This window comes from Ochotona curzoniae, unplaced genomic scaffold (assembly GCF_017591425.1).
Source record: "Ochotona curzoniae isolate NIBS_2020 unplaced genomic scaffold, NIBS_Ocur_1.0 contig_1302, whole genome shotgun sequence".
Lineage (NCBI taxonomy): Eukaryota > Metazoa > Chordata > Mammalia > Lagomorpha > Ochotonidae > Ochotona > Ochotona curzoniae.
The window spans coordinates 9,898,646-9,917,729 of NW_024465035.1; the positions used below are offsets into that span (position 1 = coordinate 9,898,646).

Below are 19,084 nucleotides of genomic sequence, written 5' to 3' on the forward strand. Positions count from 1 at the left end.
ACCCAGTAGGTAAGATGCTGGCTGCGACAGCTAGAGTGTGTATTGAAATGCCTGGATTCAGTTCCCGTTTGTGGCCCCTGAGTCCAGCTTGCTGCTAATCCAGACCCCAGAAGAGGGCAGTGATGATTCAAATAGTTGGATTCCTGCCGTGCACACGGAGGACCTGACTGAGTCGCCAGCTCCTGGCTCCTGGACTCTGGCCCAGCCTAGTACTGAGCACTTCAAGAGTGAACCAGTAGGTAGAGGGATTTCTCTCTCTCCCCTTCTTCCCCTCTCCCTTTCTCTGACCCCTTTCTCACTCTCTCTCTCCCCTTTTCCTCTCCCTCCTCAACTCTCTCCCCACTCGCTTTTCTCGCTCTTTCTCTGCCTCTCTCACTTCCCCTCCTTCTCCCTCTTAAATAAGTAAAAATTTAAAAATTAAAAAATAGGGACAGACATTTGTGTCCCAGTGACTTAGAATCCACGGGGGAAACCCACATCCAGTATCAGAGTGCGTGGGTTCAAGCCCCGCCTCTGGAACTTCCCTGGAGCCCTGCTCTGGTTCCAATCCAGTTGCCTACTGATGAACACCCTGGAAGGAGCAGATAATGGTTCAAGCACTTGAGAATATGCTGCCCATGTGGGAGACCTGGGCTGACTTTTAAGCTGATGGCTCTGCCTGACCCTTGACTGTTGTAAGTCAAGTCTGGGGAGTAACAAGTAGATAAAAGTCTTCTTTTTCTTTCTATCCCCCCATCTCTTAGTATCTCTGACTTTCAAATACATTGCAAGTGTACAAATTCTTATTTCTTAAAAATGTATTTGAAAGGTAAAGCTAGAGAGAGAGCTCTTCTGTCAGCTAGTTCACTCCAAAAAAGGCCATAGCAGCCAAAGCTAGATCAGGCTGAAGCCAGAAGCCAGCATCTTGTCTGGGTCTCTCAAATGGGTGCAGGAATCAAGCACTTGGACCAGCTTCAACCACTTTCTCAGGCCATTAACAAGGAGTTGAATCAGAAGGGAAACAGCAGGGATTCAAGCTGCAGTGTCCCAATGCCAGCCCCAAATACACACCATTTTTAAGATTTAAAAAAAAAAAATCCTAATGGGAAAAGGTGGTGACCATAATCTTCAAATGAAAATGTCATTCACTTGGGAACAAATAATAGGTATTTCTGGAAAGTAAGAGCTCAAGAAATATAACATCCATAAGCCTTGTGGCTTGCTGACGAATGTGCTCTAACAAAACAACAACATTTAATTTAAGAAGAGCTGTGGCACAGAGAGGCAATAAGAAACTGTAATGAGAAAGCCAACTGGCTGAATGTAACATTCAGAAAAACAAGTATTTATCAGGATTCTCATTTATTGAACACTTACTGTGCAAACATGTCTAACATGCAATGCATAGTAATACGCATTATGCTCGTCTTCCAAGAAAGTGTGAACCAAGGAGCATTTTCAAATGGATAGCCTTTGTCATATTTTAATGAATTTTGCTTGAAGTTAGGAAACACACAGGTCCACCGCAACCATAGCATAATTCAATTTTTTAAATATGTGACACAGTGTCTTTAAAAAAAGATGCACTTATTTATTTATTTATTTGAAAGGCAGAGTTACAAAGAGAGAGAGAGATCTTGAGACAAGACAAACAGACCCTCCATAACAACACTGATTCACTTCCAAAATGGTCACAACGGCCAGGGTTGGGTCAGACTGAAGCCAGGAGCTTCATCCAGGTCTCCCACACAGGTGGCAGAGGCCCAAGCACTGGGGCCATTGTCTGCTGCTTTCCCAGGTACATTTAGCCAGGAGCTGAATCAGAAGTGGAGCAGCTGGGACTCCAACTAGTGCCTATATCAGATGCCAGTGTCATGAATAGCAGCTTACCCTCTTGTACTACTATACTGACACATACATAAATTTGAAATGTTTACTTGAGAAACGGGGAGAAACAGATCTTCCATCCACTAGTTTACTCCCCAAATGCTCACATCCAGGAACCAAATTCAGGTCTCCCGCGTGAGGTCCAGGGGCCGGAACTCTTGGGTGGTCACTGCGCTCTCCCCCAGGGTCGGTTAGCAAGACGCTGGAGCAGCGGGGCATCCAAACCAGGCATTCCCGTGTGGAACAGAAGTATCTTAACTACTAGACTGGACACCTGCCTGCAATAACTTATACGAATGTCTGAAACCAGGATCTGGGTGCACCATCGAGAGGACCTGGGGTACTGCCATGGGGTACTGCTCCCACACTATGATTCACTCCGCTCAAACCACAGGGTTCTCATGGTGTAAAACGTTCAGTCGGCTCAGAGAGAATTTGTATAAATTGTCCTTCTGGTCTCTCTATTAGAGTACTTAAATTATTCCACTGAAACCAGCCACAAGTTTTCAGTGACTGGGAAGTGAAAGTGAATGACACAGGAACTCAGTCACAAGGGGAAAAAGAAAGGGCCAGACTGCTTTTCAACAGCGGAGGCTCACTCAGTTCCCCTGTTTGTAACGCCCCCTGGCAAGTTTGGAACTATGTCCTTTTCTCCTGTTGACTTGCCTTGCCCCCGGGGTTTCGCCGCCAGCAAGAGTCAGGTGGCCTTGCGCGCATTGCGGGCAGGCAGCTCTTGCGTTGACAGCACGTTGTTGCTTTTGAGTTGGGAACTGCCCTGCTCTCGGCTCTCTGAGTCCCTGAGAGGCCGTTAGGTACTTTCTGGATAAAAAGGAAGTACACAGCACTGCAGCGTGGCCGGTCCCCTAAAAATAGAGGCTATTGGTTATTTTTAAAAGCCCTCATCCAGGGATCGTGACGGTGAGGCACCGTGATCTTCCATTTTGCCTGCGCAAGGCGAAACTACACGGCTGCAGGACACTTAGAGCCCTCTCTGAAACGCTGCCAGCACCAACTTTACAGCACCAGCAGGCACATGCACCCACTGAGGAGGCAAGGAGACGCATCTGTGCAGGCGGAACTCCGAGACCCGGCGCAGTTTAAAATAGATACTCCGTGTCCTCCCTCCGCAGCCTGTGAACTGCAAGCATTCCCAAGCACTGGCTCTGCCTGATGCCCGCCACCGGCGCAGTGCAGCTCTCTCGGCTTATTGTGAGCTTAATTCTTTTCCTTTTCTACGAATATCACTGATCTAATGAAGAAAGATTTGCTAAGGAGGAGTCCCATGGCCTGGGAGGGAGCAGTCTTTCCCCCACGACATCCGTTTCGCTTGCTTGTAGAACATTAAAAAGAAATTGGAAGTGATAAATGCATTAATCTACAGCTACTTATGATTAGGCTGTTCTGGCTAAAATGGAATACATTATCTGTAAGACATCTTTCAGACTCCCAAGGCACTTAAAAATAATGAAAACATATAAAATAATATCTGAGTAATTAAAGTAATGGCAAATAAAAACTTAGCGCTATATGGAATTGCCTATCAGAGTAATACATCTCTTTTTATAAGCCCTTTGTGCTATTGCTATTAATTTTTAAGTAAGAAGAGATTGCTCCTGAACCAAAAATGGGGTATTAACTAACACATACACTATTAATTGCTTTGCAAATGCAAAGTGCTAAATACTAGTTTATAAAAATAAACCTTTGAAGGTTTCTGGTAAAATTCATACACAATGCCCACCTCTGAATGACCCAAGCTTGAGACTGCTTCCTGAGAAAGGAGTGCCCAAGTCCCTTCTATAAGTGCATCTGCCCGCTTCAGGAAGGCTGGGGTCACGCACCCTCCGCCCCCACCCCACCCTGTCAAGCCCCTTTAGCCCAAGCCTTCCTTCAACACGGTCCTGTGTCCTCTAAGCTGCAGGCTGAAGGACATGCCAGGACAGCATCTGTCTTACGCTCGGCCTTCATCCAGCCCAGCCTGCTCCTCGCTAGGTGCAGAACGTTGACCTAAAGGCCCCCATTTTTCTTGGTTCACTAGGGTGTGGTTGATTGAGCACTTCCAGGGTTCCAGAGTTCCAAGACATCTTTGTTCCCTGGGGAACCTCGCCCTTCGCTGACCGTGGGTGGGGGCCCCTCCCTTGGAGGACCTTCCCCTCTGCCCCACCCAGAGGAGTCACATAAGCACAGGTTTGTCTTCATACAACACAAGGAAGAAAGTGCATCTTTAAATTTTGCTCACCCCCCAACCGAGGCCCCTACTTATTGTAGGTTCAGCCTCTCCAGCCCTCCAGTTGTGAAGTTCCTCTCGCCGAAAAGAACAAGCAGTCGGCAGAGGAGGACTGAGATGCCAAGTTACTTTAAAAGTATGGAAAAGCCCTCTTTTCTTGCCTTTTCTTGTATTTCCTGCAAAATATATCCTTGGAACGAATAGAATGAACTCCTCAGCTTCTGAAATGCCCTTCTAACACACATTTGTTTTAAAGACGTATTTATTTTTTTATTTGAAAGGCAGAGTTGGCAAGAGAGAGAGAGACACACTCTTGCACTTACTGCTTCTCTCCCCAGAGGGTCACAAGATCAGGAACCTGCCCTCCATCCAGGTCTCCCACGTGAGCAGAAGAGCCCAAGTACTTAGATCATCTCCCTCTGCTTTCTCAAACGCATTAGCAAGGGAGCAGGGGGAGCAGGCTCAGAAGTAGAACATGTACAACGCAAACCAGTGCTCCTGTATGGGATGCCGGCAGAACAGGCAGCGGCTTAACCTGCTGGCCACAGTCACGGGCCCCTCACCTGCTTCACACCAGCCCTTGCATAAACTATGGAGAGGGAAGGCACAGGCTGTGTGTGAATGAAATCAGCAAGCATTTGCTTCCTTACCTCTAGCCATCTGCTTAAAGTTGTTGTAGCCAGTGGAGCACTGGACACCTGTGGGAAGAGGTGACCTTGGGTTAAAGCCACACAGAAGTAATGAGGACGGACTAGAGGCAGCATTGCACTTAGTGCCTGAGGACTGCACTAAACCCGCAGGTGCCAGGGGACTCTGAGTTCTTCCTCCCGCTGAGAGCAGGTCTACAAACCCACCCCACCACATCCACACACAGGCTGCGGACCCACCCAGCACCTTGTGATTTGTCCCCTCCTTCCTTCTCTGAGGGGCTTCCAGAAGTATTAGAAGGCTGAATACAAAGTGTGCCAGCCCCAAGTCTGTGCTGTCACAGAGCTCTGCGTGCTGAGAACTCAGAAGGACTTTTCCAGCAGAGCCAGGGCCACAGTCTCGCTTTCTTTAAATATATTAGATAAAATCTCACGGTGAGGAGCTAGCTCAGAGAGAGAGCGATGCCCCCAGTATCAGACAGAATGGGCGATTCTGCAACTCCCTTCACCTGTCAGTATTTTTCAATGCTCTTGAACTTCTGATTCTGGTGTTGTTGAGTGACTACCCCTGCCTCCAGCTTCCAGCGCACTTTGGGCATTAACAGTGATTATTTGTTCACCTAATCTTTATTCAAATACATCAATACTTTGAAGGCCAGCATAAAGAAAGCAAATATTTGCCTCTTGTGTTAGAGCAGCCAACTTTTAAACAATTAATAGACTTTGCTTAGAGGGCTAAGAACCATTTTTTTAAACATTTTTCTCCCACATTTGATAGATCTTGCCTCGCAAACTATGTTTACTAATTGCTTTCTTTTTTTGAAAATTGAATTCTAAATGTCAATCACTGGGCTATTTCCCCAGTCATGAGCAAAGATCTTTGTTATCAGAATTACATTGATTCGTTCAGTTTTTAAACTTTGCAATTATTTTCTCTTGCTGGACTTTATAGCAAAGTGAAGGCATTGAACTTGAATGGTTCTGTTTAGGGAAATGTCTGAGCAATAAGAGCAAACACTTCCATGCCAGCTGTTGCTGACAGCGACTCCAGCAGGTCTTGTCAGTGGGCCAGTGAGCACCTTTCTACAGCAGAGCCTGGGTCACTGAAACTCCCTGTCCACAGCATAATAAAACTGTCACCAGGACCCCAAAACTTCCATAAGCAGGAAGCTGATGGGAAGTGGAGCTGCTGGGACATGAACCAGTGCCCATATGGGATCCCAGTGTTTGCAAGGAGAGGAATTAACCAATTGAGCCACCATGCTCGGCCCTGAAAGGCAGATTTATAAAGAGAAAGGAAGACGCAGAGATCCTCCATCTGCTGCTTCACTCCCCAGATGGCCACAATGGCTGGAGCTGAACTGATCTAAAGCCAGGAGCCAGCAGTTTCTCCCAGGTCTCCCACGTGGGTGCAGGGTCCCAAGGACTTGTGCCATCCCTCCACTGCTGTCCTAGTCTGTAATCAGAGTTGGATCACAAGTGGAGCAGCTGGGACTAGAACTCTCACCCATACCAGCATCACAGACAGAGGATCAGCCTGCGGAGCCACTGCCCCACCTTCCCCTCCCCACCTTGTCTTTTTCAATATGGTCATTGAAGAATGAATGAAATGAAATGGAACTGCTTCTCCCATGAGTATTTTCCTACCAAAAAAAAAAAAAGCAAAGCTCAGCGAGGAAGACAGAGACCATTGGGTACAAATGTTTTAGGTGATGGAGGTTGTAGGACCACAAAACCTTATGTAGAAACCATCAACGTGCAGGGAAGAGGTGTGAGAGGAAAGGTGAGTCTGTCCAGTTGTATAAGCTGGAGCTGTGTTAAAATGATTGACTAATACTCTATATGTCTTTTTCTAGAACCTGGGTAAACCTGATCACATGTAAGCCATTAACGACAGAATAATTGCCTTGTAAAAGATGACAAAAATGTGGCCTGTGTTTGCTTTGTCTTGTTCAGTTCGGTGCCAAAGCACAGTGTAGCACAGCTGTACACGGGAAACTTGAGCCACTCCGGATTTTGTACTTGTATCCCTTTGAAAGTCAGGAGAACAAGATCCAACTCTGGCAGGATGTGAGAGCAGAGTGAAGCACAAGGACAAGTGTCAGGTGACAGCAGGAAGAGCATGACTCATTCCTTTAACCTCCCAAACCTCTCCTCCCACCCCTTCCCTATTTCCTATGAAGTGCTTGAGAACTCGGGCTCCACCATTCCTTTCTGTAGGAGTGTGGCCTCTCTCCTGGTGTGTGTCTTGTCTGCCAGAGTAACCTGGTATTGGGTTTTCCCTAAGAATCAAATACAAAGATGTGTATGAAATAGGGTGAACGTTCAGACTGGTGTTGCCTGACTAGCCCACCTGGGTTGGCATTTAATCACTCAGCTTGTTGCGGCTGTTCCCAGCTAACGGTTTGCTTTTGCGTTTTCATAAGGATCTGTGATGTTTGAACCCAAAAGAGGAAGCCCTGTGGAAATTCTCCACATCGGAGCAGATCAATTGGGGGAAAAAATGAGTTGGAGATATGGGGCCCTTGGGGAATTTATCCAATTATGTCACCAAGCTATATTTTTCTTTCTGGTATTTAAAAGATTCCTTGCCATGAAGCCAAGGCTCTATATCACCAAAGTCCTCCTGGCTTTGTTTCTGCTGTTGTGGGGCAGGTATGGCCTGGGGTATGGCCCTCAGGCAGGAAGGAGGTCCCTAGAAGGGGACAGAGGGAGTCGGCAATGAGCACAGGGGTCAGTGCAGGAGCACCCCTGCTGACTGCACAGCACTCCGTTTCTTTTGAAATTGTGGATGATAAGCTCCACTTCTTCAGTGTGAAAGTTATATAAGCAAGGACAGAATACCACCAAACCGGTGGAAAAATGACAAAGCAGCCCAATTTGTTATACCTCTTTTATAAAGTCTACTTCTAAATCCAGCCCCTTCCCAGGCACTGGGGCTTCAGGCTTCCACAAAGGAACTTGGCAGGTACATAATCCAACACACCCACACCCACACCCACTGCCAGTTCCTGAACCCGGGGCGGTGGGGGCTTGGCTCCCCACCCCCACACCACCACCACCTTCCTCCCCACCACACACACCACCCCTACACCTCCGCCTCGGGACCCCACTTCCTGTCAGTTCTCCCTTTGTCACTGGCCACCCCTGCCATTGCCCCTTCCTTTCTTCCTGCCCACACCCAGCACAGCCCTCAGCTCAGACCTGGAGAAGTTTCCACAGCTTCTAGACTGTTCTTCCTATGCCTGGTTCCTTCTCTTCCTTCCTTATTCGCCCTCGTGGAGGCACTGGTCCACAGCCTGGGCTGGGCCACACCTCACAGAGAGAGTGCGAGAGAGCCTGGGCTGCCCCCTTCATTCTCAAGTCAACAAAGGCATCCAAGTTTGGCATGTGGCTCAGCCTGGCCCAGCTGCAACCACTGTGACCTCACACAAGCCTCGTCCCCACCTCAAGGCACAGAGCGCTCCCAGACTCCAGTCTGGCCTGTCTAAAAGCTGCCGTGTAATTAGTGCACAGAGTGGCTTATGTCCTGCTCACTGGCCAACAGCTACCCAACGATGGGCCTGTCGTGTCTGCCATGAAGCACCTTGGCGGATGGAGGAGCTGCCTTTGCCCTTGCTTCCCAGAGAAAGAATGAAGAGCACTCCTTCTCGCAAGAAGGTGCCAGGCCTTTGTGTTCTGGGAGTCCCATACCCTGCAGGCCGAGAGATCACATCTCTTCACCTTGCCTGGAGAGAAAGGCTTCAAAACTCTGTTCTGGGAAACGGCCCAGATAACTTTTATTGGGTCTGGGAGGTGTTCTATATGAATCTTAATTGCAAATTCCAAAAAGTGGGAGAGTTTCCATGAAAATCTCAATCTCAGGGCGCTCTTGAAAAGCTCCAAGATTCAGCATCTCCGGTCTCACGCTTCCTTCTGTGGCAAACATCAGCAGGACCGCATCAGCTGGCTCCTCTGCAGCAAGCTATACACTTTCTAGTTTGCCAAAGCCCCTGCCCCTCCCCAAGGTCTCATACCACCTGTGGCACTGCTCTATATGACAAAACTAGGCACCGATCTCAGAGTGTGCATCAGAATATACTCACGTTTTAATTTCAGTTTTCTATAAAACTTATAAATACCCTTACATTTCTCAAAGACAGAAAACGTATTTTGTTCTTCTGGATCCTACCGCAGTGTTTTGAAAAACAAACATGTTGACTGTGAATCTAAGTCTGAGCGTAGAAAGAGTCTCACCATAAAACTTTAATGTCCCATGTCCTGGGGTGAGCATTCCTAAGCAAGACTGGTTTCCGCCACCGAAAAGCCAATTAGAGCAATCAACATCCTCTTGGCTATTTTGCAGTACAAGGTGCTGATTAGCAGGTAAGTCCCCATTCCTATACACCAGTTAGTTTGTGATCTTTCCTGAAGGAAACTCAAACAAAATTGCAAGCAGTTCTAATATTTGGAGTCCTTTTGATCCAGAAATTCTAGCTCTAGGAATTTATCCTAAGAAAATAATCAGAGAGGGGTCCTGCATAGTAGCTAAAGTCCTAGTCTTGCATGTTCCAGGATTCCACGTGGGCACTGGTCCATGTCCCAGCTACTCCACTTCCCCTCCAGCTCCCTGCCTGTGGCCTGAAAAAGCAGTAGAGGATGGCCCAAAGCATTGGAATCCTGCACCCATGTGGGAGACTTGGAAAAAGTTCCTGGCTCCTGGATTTAGATTGGCTCAGCTCTGGCCGTTGCAGCCACTTGACAAATGAACCAGCAGACGAAAGACCTTTCTATCTCTCCTCTTTGTAAAAATCTGCCTGTCCAATAAAGATAAATAAATCTTTTATTTATTTATTTTTTCAATTCGGTCACTTTATTGAGGTTTTGTGGCGGCCACAAGGGCGCCTTCAGGCCGCAGACGCCTCCTTGGCAACCTTGCTCTCTGCCAGCATGCGTTGCTTCTGCTTGGCCAGACACTTGCCGGCCGAGTCGTGCACGCCCAGGTCGTGGTAGCGGTCCTGGAAGGCCCTGGCTGGACACGGTGGCGAATTGCTGCAGCTGCAGGTAGCTCTCCCGCTCCCGCTGCTGGCACGCCTTGAGCCGATCTCCTGGTCCACTTTATAGTCCCGCCGCCACTACATCTAGGCCTCGAGCATGCACGGGATGTCGGGACATGCACAGGATGTCAGGCACGCGGCGGTACTGGCGGTGGTAGTTGTAGTAGTTGTTCTTGGCTCGCTGCCGTTCAATGAAGCCTCTCGCCAGGGTCACCGGCCTGTCCACCAGGACGTCGAAGGGCTTCGTCAGGTAGGTGATGGGGTTGGACAAGGAGGTTTGCAGCGAGGGCGCCGGAGTGCGGCTCGGGGGCTCGGGGTACACGTCTTTGTCCCAGCTGTCTGGCATGGCTGCGGCCGCACCTCTTGCTTCCCACTGCGGAGGACGCTCTGGGCAGCTGCGCCTGTGCGCTAGCGGCTGCGAAACCACCTGGCAAACAAATCTTTTAAAAAGAAAAGAATCAGAGAGTATGAGCCAAGATTCATGGACAGAGGGTTTCCCTGTGACATATTAACTGCTGAGCGGTGAGCTCTGTTGCGACACGTTTGTGTGAGAGGCAGCTTTTGAAAATGCATTACATGAACTGCATGGAATGAGAGAATGGTCCCCACTTATTTGTAAGACTCTGTGAGTATCTCTAAATATTATTGTTAAGATTTGGAAAAGGTATGCCTTCTATGAAAAACATCCACTTTCTTGCCATCCCCTCCCTATGAGTTCAGCTGGGACGTTTGCTTTGGCCACTAGCTACAAGAACCTGTGGGACAAGGGGGAGACTGGAAAACATTGGCACAGTCTTAAGCCTTGCTTCTGCTAGAAGGATGTATCCAGGCAAGCCCATTCTAGAGCAGCACAATGGGAGGTGTACAGCCCAACTGCCCTACCCCAGCTGAACGCTGCATGGTTCAGCCAGGCCCAGCTCACCCACAGATCCCTGGGAATAAATTGCTGCAAGCCCTGGTGGGTGGGGGGGTCTGCTTGACAGTGTGCTTGTGTGACTACAGCCGATCAACGGTGGGTAAAGGCTGACCTGCCTGGTAAGGCATGCACAGACTTGTGCAATCTTTCACTTTTCCCTTCAAGCTGCCCATTTGGTCCAGAGTAACTCTGCCCGGGTTCAAAGAGAAGATATGGAAGCCCTGTTCCTCAAGGCGAAGTATGTCAAGGTCAGCTTGTAGGATGAGAAACATCACAGTGGATAATAGATACCTACTGCATAAAATTCTCCACGCAGTGTTTGAGAGCCACTGTGCATGTGTCAGCTGTTTTCACTCAAGAAATATTTGTTGGATATCTACTACACACCACTTATGTGCTAGACATCACAGTCTACACAAGCTAACCCAGGAAAAACTGTGGGCTAAAATCCACCCGGAGACCCCCTAGGAATGGGCCAGAAGAACTATTGGGCTACAGGTGATTCTCTCATGAGTACGCCAGCTCTGGAGGACCAAAAAAATCACTCTACCTATGCAAGTGTGTTGTTGCAGTTGCGCCTATTAGCTTTGTTGGCAGCTTGTCTGAGTGCAGAATGGCTGGAGCTCTCAAAGGATTTAGAGTCCAATTCCATTCCATTCAAACCACTGCTAGAGGTTTAATGCAAAGCAGGTGCAGGGGCTTGTTAAAAAAAAAAAAAAAAAGAAAGAAAAAAAGGAAGGAAGGAAAGGCTGAGCTGATCAGCATCTTGTGACTTCAAGTGTGAGCCTTAGCTCAAATCACCACTCAAATGCCACCAGCCCCACCCTTGAACTACTGAATTAGAATCTGCATCTTTAAAAATATTTTAATGGTGATAAAATAGACATTAACATAAAGCTTACCCTGGTCAGTACTTTCAAGTGTAAACTCGGTGACGTTAACACATTCACACTATGAAATCATACCCTCCATGGACAGAAGCTCATAGTTCTTGTGGAATGGAGCTCTAACCCCAAAAAATTGGCACTCCCTCCCACCTCACCCCCATCCCTCCCACCTCACCTCCATCCCTCCCTCACCACCACGGCCCTGGCAAGCAACATGGTTCCACTTTCTGCTCTGCGCAGCTAACCTCACCTGTAGGTTAGAGCAGAGCAGTGGTGTTGCTGAGGGCACCTCGCAGCCTGATGTCCTGCAGATTTCTGGATTTGTTTCCTACAAGCAGGAACCTCTTCCTACAGGTAGAATACAGCCATTTGTAAAAGGGAAGAAATTACTGGTTAAACATCATCACCAATCTCCGGACCCCATTCATGTTTTACCAGCTACTTCTATAAGGCTATTTATCTAGCAGAAATTATTCAGTTCAGAATTGCTTGTCACACCTGTCTGTCACCTCTCTCCAGGCTCCTCCCCTCTGAAGGGACTCTTCCTTGATTTGACGCTTTAGAGATGACAGTCCCAGAGCAGGTTTGATTGCCCGTCAGTTTTGGTTTGATGTGATGATTGCTTCTGGTCCAACTCAGGCAGCAATGGCTGTCCTTGTTGCATTTTATTATACAGGGGCACAGTTTAAACTGTCCCGTTTCCACGGCCAGTTTACTTAGATCCCGTGCTGAGGGCGTTAGATTGCTCATCTATATGGGGATTGCTTTTCCCTTGCAAAAAAATTCTGTAGGAGGTGAGTGTTGTGGCACAGCAGGTGAAGCTGCCCCGTGTCAGAGTGCTGGTGTGAGTCCTGGCTGCACCATTCCAATCCTGTGTCTTGTTAACACACCTTGGGGGGCAGCAGGTGATGTTTCAAATCCTTGGGTTGCTACCACCCACATGGGAGCCCCACCTGGAGCTCCCAGTGCTCACATTCAGCCTGGTCCAGCTGTTGCAAGACTGGGGCAGTGATCCCTGCTTATGGAGAATCTCTCTCTCTCTCTCTCTCTCTCTCTCCCTCTCTCTCTCCTCTCCATCTTTGTTTCTCCTCTTCTGCAATTCTGCCTTTCACATAAATTAATAAGTACATCTTGAAAAAATAATTTTATGAAAACTCTTGAATTACATACATTTGTCATTCTTCATCAGACCTTCAATTATTTGTTTGGATCAAAATGGTCTAGCGGTTTCACCCTTTTCGCTAAGATTTTTATTTTATTTATTTGTTTGAAAGGGAGAGTTAGAGAGTGAAAGGAAGAGTCAGAGAGAGACAATCTTTCATCCTCTAGTTGACTCCCCAAAATGGCTGCAATGGCCAGCGCTGGGCCTGTCCAAACCCAGGAGCCAGGAGCTTCCTCCAGGTCTCCCAGATAAGTGAAATGGTCCAAGCCCTTGAGCTGATTTTCATTGCTTCCCCAGGCATCTTAGCAGGGAGCTGGATCAAAAGTAGAAAAGCAGGGACTTGAACTGGTACCTATAGGGCATCTGCTGTTGCAGGTGGTGGTCTTCCTGGCTAAGCCATGGCACTGGTCCTGGTGGGTTCATATTTTATTCAGCATGCTATGTATAATCTGTTCCGATCATTACATTCTCACTTGCTCTGATGTTTTAGCCACCTCACTACAATGGCCAAAACAGAGAAGTTTTCAGTTACATGTTTGCCCACCAGAAATTTCTGTTTATCATAACCGTGTGCTACTTCTCTGACAGTGGATGGTTGCTATCTGAGTGTCTGTTACCCATGCATCTACAGTTATGACTTGCTATTCAGGCAAAAGTTGTCATAACATAAAACGACTTGCAAATGGACCGCAGCACAGACTCCACACACATTCTCCCCCGTTTCCCACCAGCAGCCCTCCCCTGCCCCATCACACTGACACCTCTGTGGTCTACAGCAGCGTCCAAAGTTGTCATTCAAAATTAACATGAAGCGGTTCTCAAGGCGACCTGCAGACTTTGCAGAGTCGTAGGTGTCCATACAGCTTGGGGAAGTAACACAGCAGGGCTGCTCCAAGCCTTCAGTGAGACCAGACAGCGAATACCATAGAGTGAGTAACAAGGATTCAGAGAAAGCTTTTTTAAAATGAATAAGCAAAAAAAAAAAGAAAAATGAAAACAACAACAACAACAAAAAATGGATGAGCAGGGCTTGGCACGGTAGCCTAGTGGCTAAAGCCCTTGCCTTGCACACTCCAGGATCCCCATATGGGTGCCAGTTCTAATCCCAGTGGCCCTTCTTCCCATCTAGCTCCCTGCCTGTGACCTGGGAAGGCAGTCAAGGACAGCCAGTTGAGGACAGCCTAAAACCTTGGGACTCTGCACTTGTGCAGAAGACCCAGAAGATGCTCCTGGCTCCTGGCTTCAGTTCGAGCTCAGCTCCAGTCGTTGAAGCCACTTGGGAATTAATCAGCAGATGGAAGTTCTTCCTCTCTGTTTCTCCTCCTCTCTGTATATCTGAATTTTGAATAAAAATAAATAAATATTTTCTTAAAAAATGGATAAGCATAAGGCCTGGCACAGTGGCTTGGTGACTAAATCCTCGCTTTGTACATACCCAGGATCCCATATGGGCACCGGTTCATGTCCTGGCTGCTCCACTTCCCATCCAGCTCCCTGCCTGTGGCTTGGGAAGCAGTTGAGGATAGCCCAAAGCCTTGGGACCCTGCACCCGCGTGGGAGACTTGGAAGATGCTCCTGGCTTCAGATCAGGTCACCTCCTGCCATCGCGACCACTTGGAGAGTGAACCAGGCAATGGAAGATCTTGTCTGTCCTTCTCTCTGTAAATCTGCCTTTATAATAAAAATAAATCTTCAAGACTGTTTTTCTGCAGATACTGTAAGGTTTCAATCCCTTCTGCAAACAGGTCTCCTTTCTATGATCCTGTCTCACCACCATTTTTCTGCAAGTCGTGACCTCTCCCGGGCCACACGGCCAGAAAGTCAAGGCCATGTGGGCAACGTTACAGTCCCTTAGATGGTCTAAGTGCATACCACCTTCCTGCAAACCCTGTGAACATCTCTTTCCCTGCCCCCGGCCTGCTCCTGCCCTCTGCCCACAACCTCGCTTTTTTCATTTACCGAACGAAATTCACCCCAGCCCAACAGACTTCGCTAAGATTGAGTCCAGACAAGCTCCTGGATGACAATGGCAGCCATGGCTAGCATGCGTCAAACGGCTGCTCCCTGCCTGAATCATGAGCTAGGAGCTTTCGTTGGCTGAGTGCCAGGAACTCTTCCCAGACCTGTCACCGTGAAGGCTGTCATTATCTTGCCTTTCCCAAAGAAGCTGCCGCCAGGGGCTCCAGGACATTAACTTTGTGCCACTGACTCAGACTTTGGAGGAGTCAAGATTTGAACCAACTGTCGTGGGCGTCCAGGGGCTTTGGAGGCTGAACCAGCTCCCTGACTGAGCCCGTGGTTTGCATTCTCCACTTTGTATTCTTCCAGCTCCCAAAGACATTGAGTGACAGGACAGCAATTATTAAAAGGCACCCTGAGGTGTGTAACAGGTTGCCTGGATCCCTGGATACTCCACTACTGGCATCCAGTGGCACCTACGGGCGTTGCCTAACCCCACTGGGACCCCGATCTTTGAGGATTTGAAAGATCGATTTGCACGTGATGAGTGAACTGGAATTGTACTAACTTTAGGGCATGGAGGGGTAGGGGGTTGCATTTCCTGGGGACTTCAGCATCTCCCTTCTCATAGACATCCCTCTGTCCTGACTTTTCCAGGTCCAGGAGAGGAGCCAAGCACATGGAAGGAATTCTGGCCTCTGGTGTGTGAGGTTCTGGACTGGGTCCTAGAATGGACTGTTGGCCCATGCAAACAGCGCTGTGAAATGGCCACGGGAAAGATGAACAGGGATCCATCCGCAGCATCACTCCACTGCCAGCAATTCCTGTTGGGCAAGCAGAAGTTGGGGTGGGTCGTTTCTTCCCCTGCACACACCCGGGGCTGGATTTCCCTCCCCCATGGGGGGGAACAGGAATCTGAGCCCCTAGGGGAGCCAGCCTCTGCAGAAGTGCAGGCAGACCCGAGAGGGGGTGCTAATTTGCCTAACAGGCACAAAGGGCATTTGCGTGTCACCCCTGCCTTGGGGGGATGGGGAGGATGACAATGTGAGGGCACCCAGGAGAAGTCAGGGCCGTAAAACCACGACTGTCACACGTGTGAAGCGCCCCAGTCAGGTCGGGAGATTCGGACGTGTGCACACAGGCCGGAAAGTCCCTCAAACGCGGCGCTCTCCCCACGCTGGGTTTTGGGCTGGGCAACAGATGAGAAAGCTAATCACCCCACTCCCAAAAAGGCGTCAAGACTTCAGCAAGAGTGTCCAGCTGGTAAAAACAGAGCCGCACGCAAGCCCAGATCTCCTGGGCCTGACGCAGTGCGTAATGGCTGAGCATCTGTTCTTCTGAGTAAGGTTTATTTAAACATGTCATGTGAGAAGCCTGGGGCCAAACTATCTAATTCAAAGACTGTTGTAGAGGTCGGTGTCGAGGACATCTGCTGGTTTAGCCTGCCTGCCAATGCCACCACGACATACAGTTGTTCAGGTGTCCCTAGGGGGAAAATGAGAGGAAGGAAGGAAGGAGGGAAGGAAAGGAGAAGAGAAGAGAAGAGGAGAGGAGAGGAGAGGAGAGGAGAGGAGAGGAGAGGAGAGAAGAGAAGAGAAGAGAAGAGAAGAGAAGAGAAGAGAAGAGAAGAGAAGAGAAGAGAAGAGAAGAGAAGAGAAGAGAAGAGAAATAGAAATTAAAATAGAAATAGAAAAGCTTTCCTAGCTCTGCTCCCGTCCCAGAGGGCGACCAGAGCCATCCCCAGCCTTGCCTGAAGGGGGCGCCTGTGGGCCACCTACAGCATCCTGCATCCGTTCCCCCACCTTCCAAGCAGGAATATGATTTTCCTTTGGGGAATACCCCATCCGAACCCAGTTTGAGGATGGAACTCCAAGCATGGACCCCTGAAATTGGTTTTGAGATGGGCGCTTGACTCCATGAGAACCAGCGCCAGGATAAATGCTGGAACTGTGAGTTGGGACCAAGCCAGACATTTTCCTGCACTTACTCATCTTGGGAGAGGTAGAAGAAAAAAAAAAAAAAAACAGAAATTTCGGAAACTTTGGAATCAGTGGTGCCTGACCAGATTAACCCCCCGCCTCCCCCACTTGCGTATCTCTCTTTTATGAACCAAGTCTGTCTTTGGCTTCAGGTTAGGTTGCACTTAGTTCTGTCCCTCAATGTCAAAATTCCTGACAATGTGGGGCAAACAGTGTCACCTTCTGAGGAAACTCAATGGGCAAGCGGAGGGCTAACAAATCCCACTGAAGTTCATTAGCACACACCTGTAATCTAGCCATCCCCTTCTCCCCAGCCGGTTCTGGAAAATGCCAGAGCCCTTGTCCCTCGGGTCGCTAACAGGCCTGTCAAGCCAGAGACCTGCATTTGAAACTCCATCTCAGCTTTTTCTGCAGAGAAGGGTAACCAAACGAGACAGCCATGGAAAATATATGACTTTCATTATTATAACAAGGAAAGCAGGGCTGTCTAATTGCTTTTGTCCATGGGTATATAAAGATTCAGACCAGATGTGCTCAAAAAAAAAAAAAAAAGGCAACGAGGGGAAATGGGGCGGGGTTGTTGTATTGGCCTTTGCTTTAAACAGAGCACATTGATTTCTGCCCCCTCCACTGCACCTTTGCCTTAAAGGTAGAAGAATTCTTCAACGTGGCCGTGAAGAGTTGATTTTGCTTTGCATGAAGATGAACTTGTGAAATCGACTTTGAAAACTCCATTTTCACTTTCCTCGCTGCCGAGGGACAACTGCGGTGGAAGTGACAGTGCGAGCTGTCCTCTTCCTCCGGGGCCAGCTGCTGCTCTGCGGTGGGTCACGGGAGGAGGCAGGTCCCTAACGCAGAGCAGGCAGCCTCGCCTCAGCCAGCTGGGGATGAAGCGCTCACGTGTAAATCCTCGGCAACAGATGAGATGGCGTGTGCCTTTAAATAGAACCACCCAGGGCCCAGCTTCTGTGTTTCATCTTCCTAAAGGGCCCCTAAATCTGCTTGCACATTTTCCCCTCCCTCTCGCCTTAATTTTAGCTCGCCCAACCAACAGAGCCCAGGAGCCAGAGGCCCTAGGGATGTCCCCAGAATCACGTCTCCTTCAGCAACCATGCAGCCGAGCATGCCCCACTCCCCGCCATGGCACCCCTCCCCGCAAAGCTAGCCGCAGACTCCAAAAAGCCCTGATGGACCAGCCAGGTGCTTTTGTCTCAAGCAAGGACTGCCCGCTGGAAAGACAACACGTTTGAAAATTACCTCATGCCTTCAAAACGATTTAAAAAAAAAAAAAATCAAAGCATGCATGCAAGGTGAGTGAGGAAAAGAGAAGATTCCTGGAGCAGCCGCTTGCACGAAGCCTGGGATGGAGCCAAGGACCGAAATAGGAAGTAAGGGAGGAAGGGTCCCTCGAGAAACTCTCCCGGGAGCTCCTTGGGTCCCAGCTCCCAGCAGCCGGGGGACACCATCTCATCCCCCCCCCCTTCAAACAACTCTGCTAGGGCTCCCCGCCGTTAATGACTGAGTTGGGGAAAATGAATAACTTTAATTAATTTCCCTCACATATTTTGCAGGCAACAAGCCCTCCAGGATCTCCGAGGAGAGGGGAAGTGATGGTATGAAAGGATCTGAGGTTGTCACGCCTTCTGCTGGACCAGGTAGCCTTCCCCAGCGCTGATTCCCACACTCCCGTCCCTCCAGACTGAGTGGCTTGGCCATTCCTAGTCAGAGGGAAGCAAAATATTTCTTTGGTAAATCCTTGCAAAGATTAAATAAGAAGGGCCCGGCGGCGTGGCCTAGCGGCTAAAGTCCTCTCCTTGAACGTGCCAGGAACCCAAATGGGTGCCAGTTCTAACCCCGGCAGCTCCACTTCCCATCCAGCTCCCTGCCTGTGGCCTGGGAAAGCAGTCGAGGACGGCCCAAAGCTTTGGGACCCTGCACCCTCGTGGGAGACCCAGAAGAGGTTCCTGGATCCTGGCTTTGGATCGGCATAGCATCGGTGTTGCACTCACTTGGGGAGTGAATCATCAGATGGAAGATCTTCCTCTCTCCTCCTTTCTGAGAGGAGACTCTCTCTCAGAGAGTCTCTCCTCCTCTCCGTATATCTGACTTTCCAATAAATAAATAAATCTTAAAAAAAAAAAAAGATTAAATGAGAAAAGTGGAGTTTAAGGATTGGCACTGTTACTATGATTTTTTAAACACTGGTTTATTTTAAAGGCAGTTACAGAGACACAAATCTTTGTAAAATATGATATATTTATTTTTATTGGAAAGGCAGATTTACAAAAAGAAGGAGAGACAGAGAAAGATCCACCCTCCATTGATTCATTCCCCAAAGGCCGCAGTAACTGGAGCTGCTCCTATCCGAAGCCAGGAGTCAGGAGCTTCTTCCAAGTCTCCCACGT

General features: G+C 48.7%; 1 pseudogene; it reads right to left on the reverse strand.

Annotated features, from left to right (window-relative positions):
- Positions 1–9,596: 9,596 nt before the first annotated feature.
- Positions 9,597–10,122, reverse strand: LOC121146039 (annotated as a pseudogene).
- Positions 10,123–19,084: the final 8,962 nt, after the last annotated feature.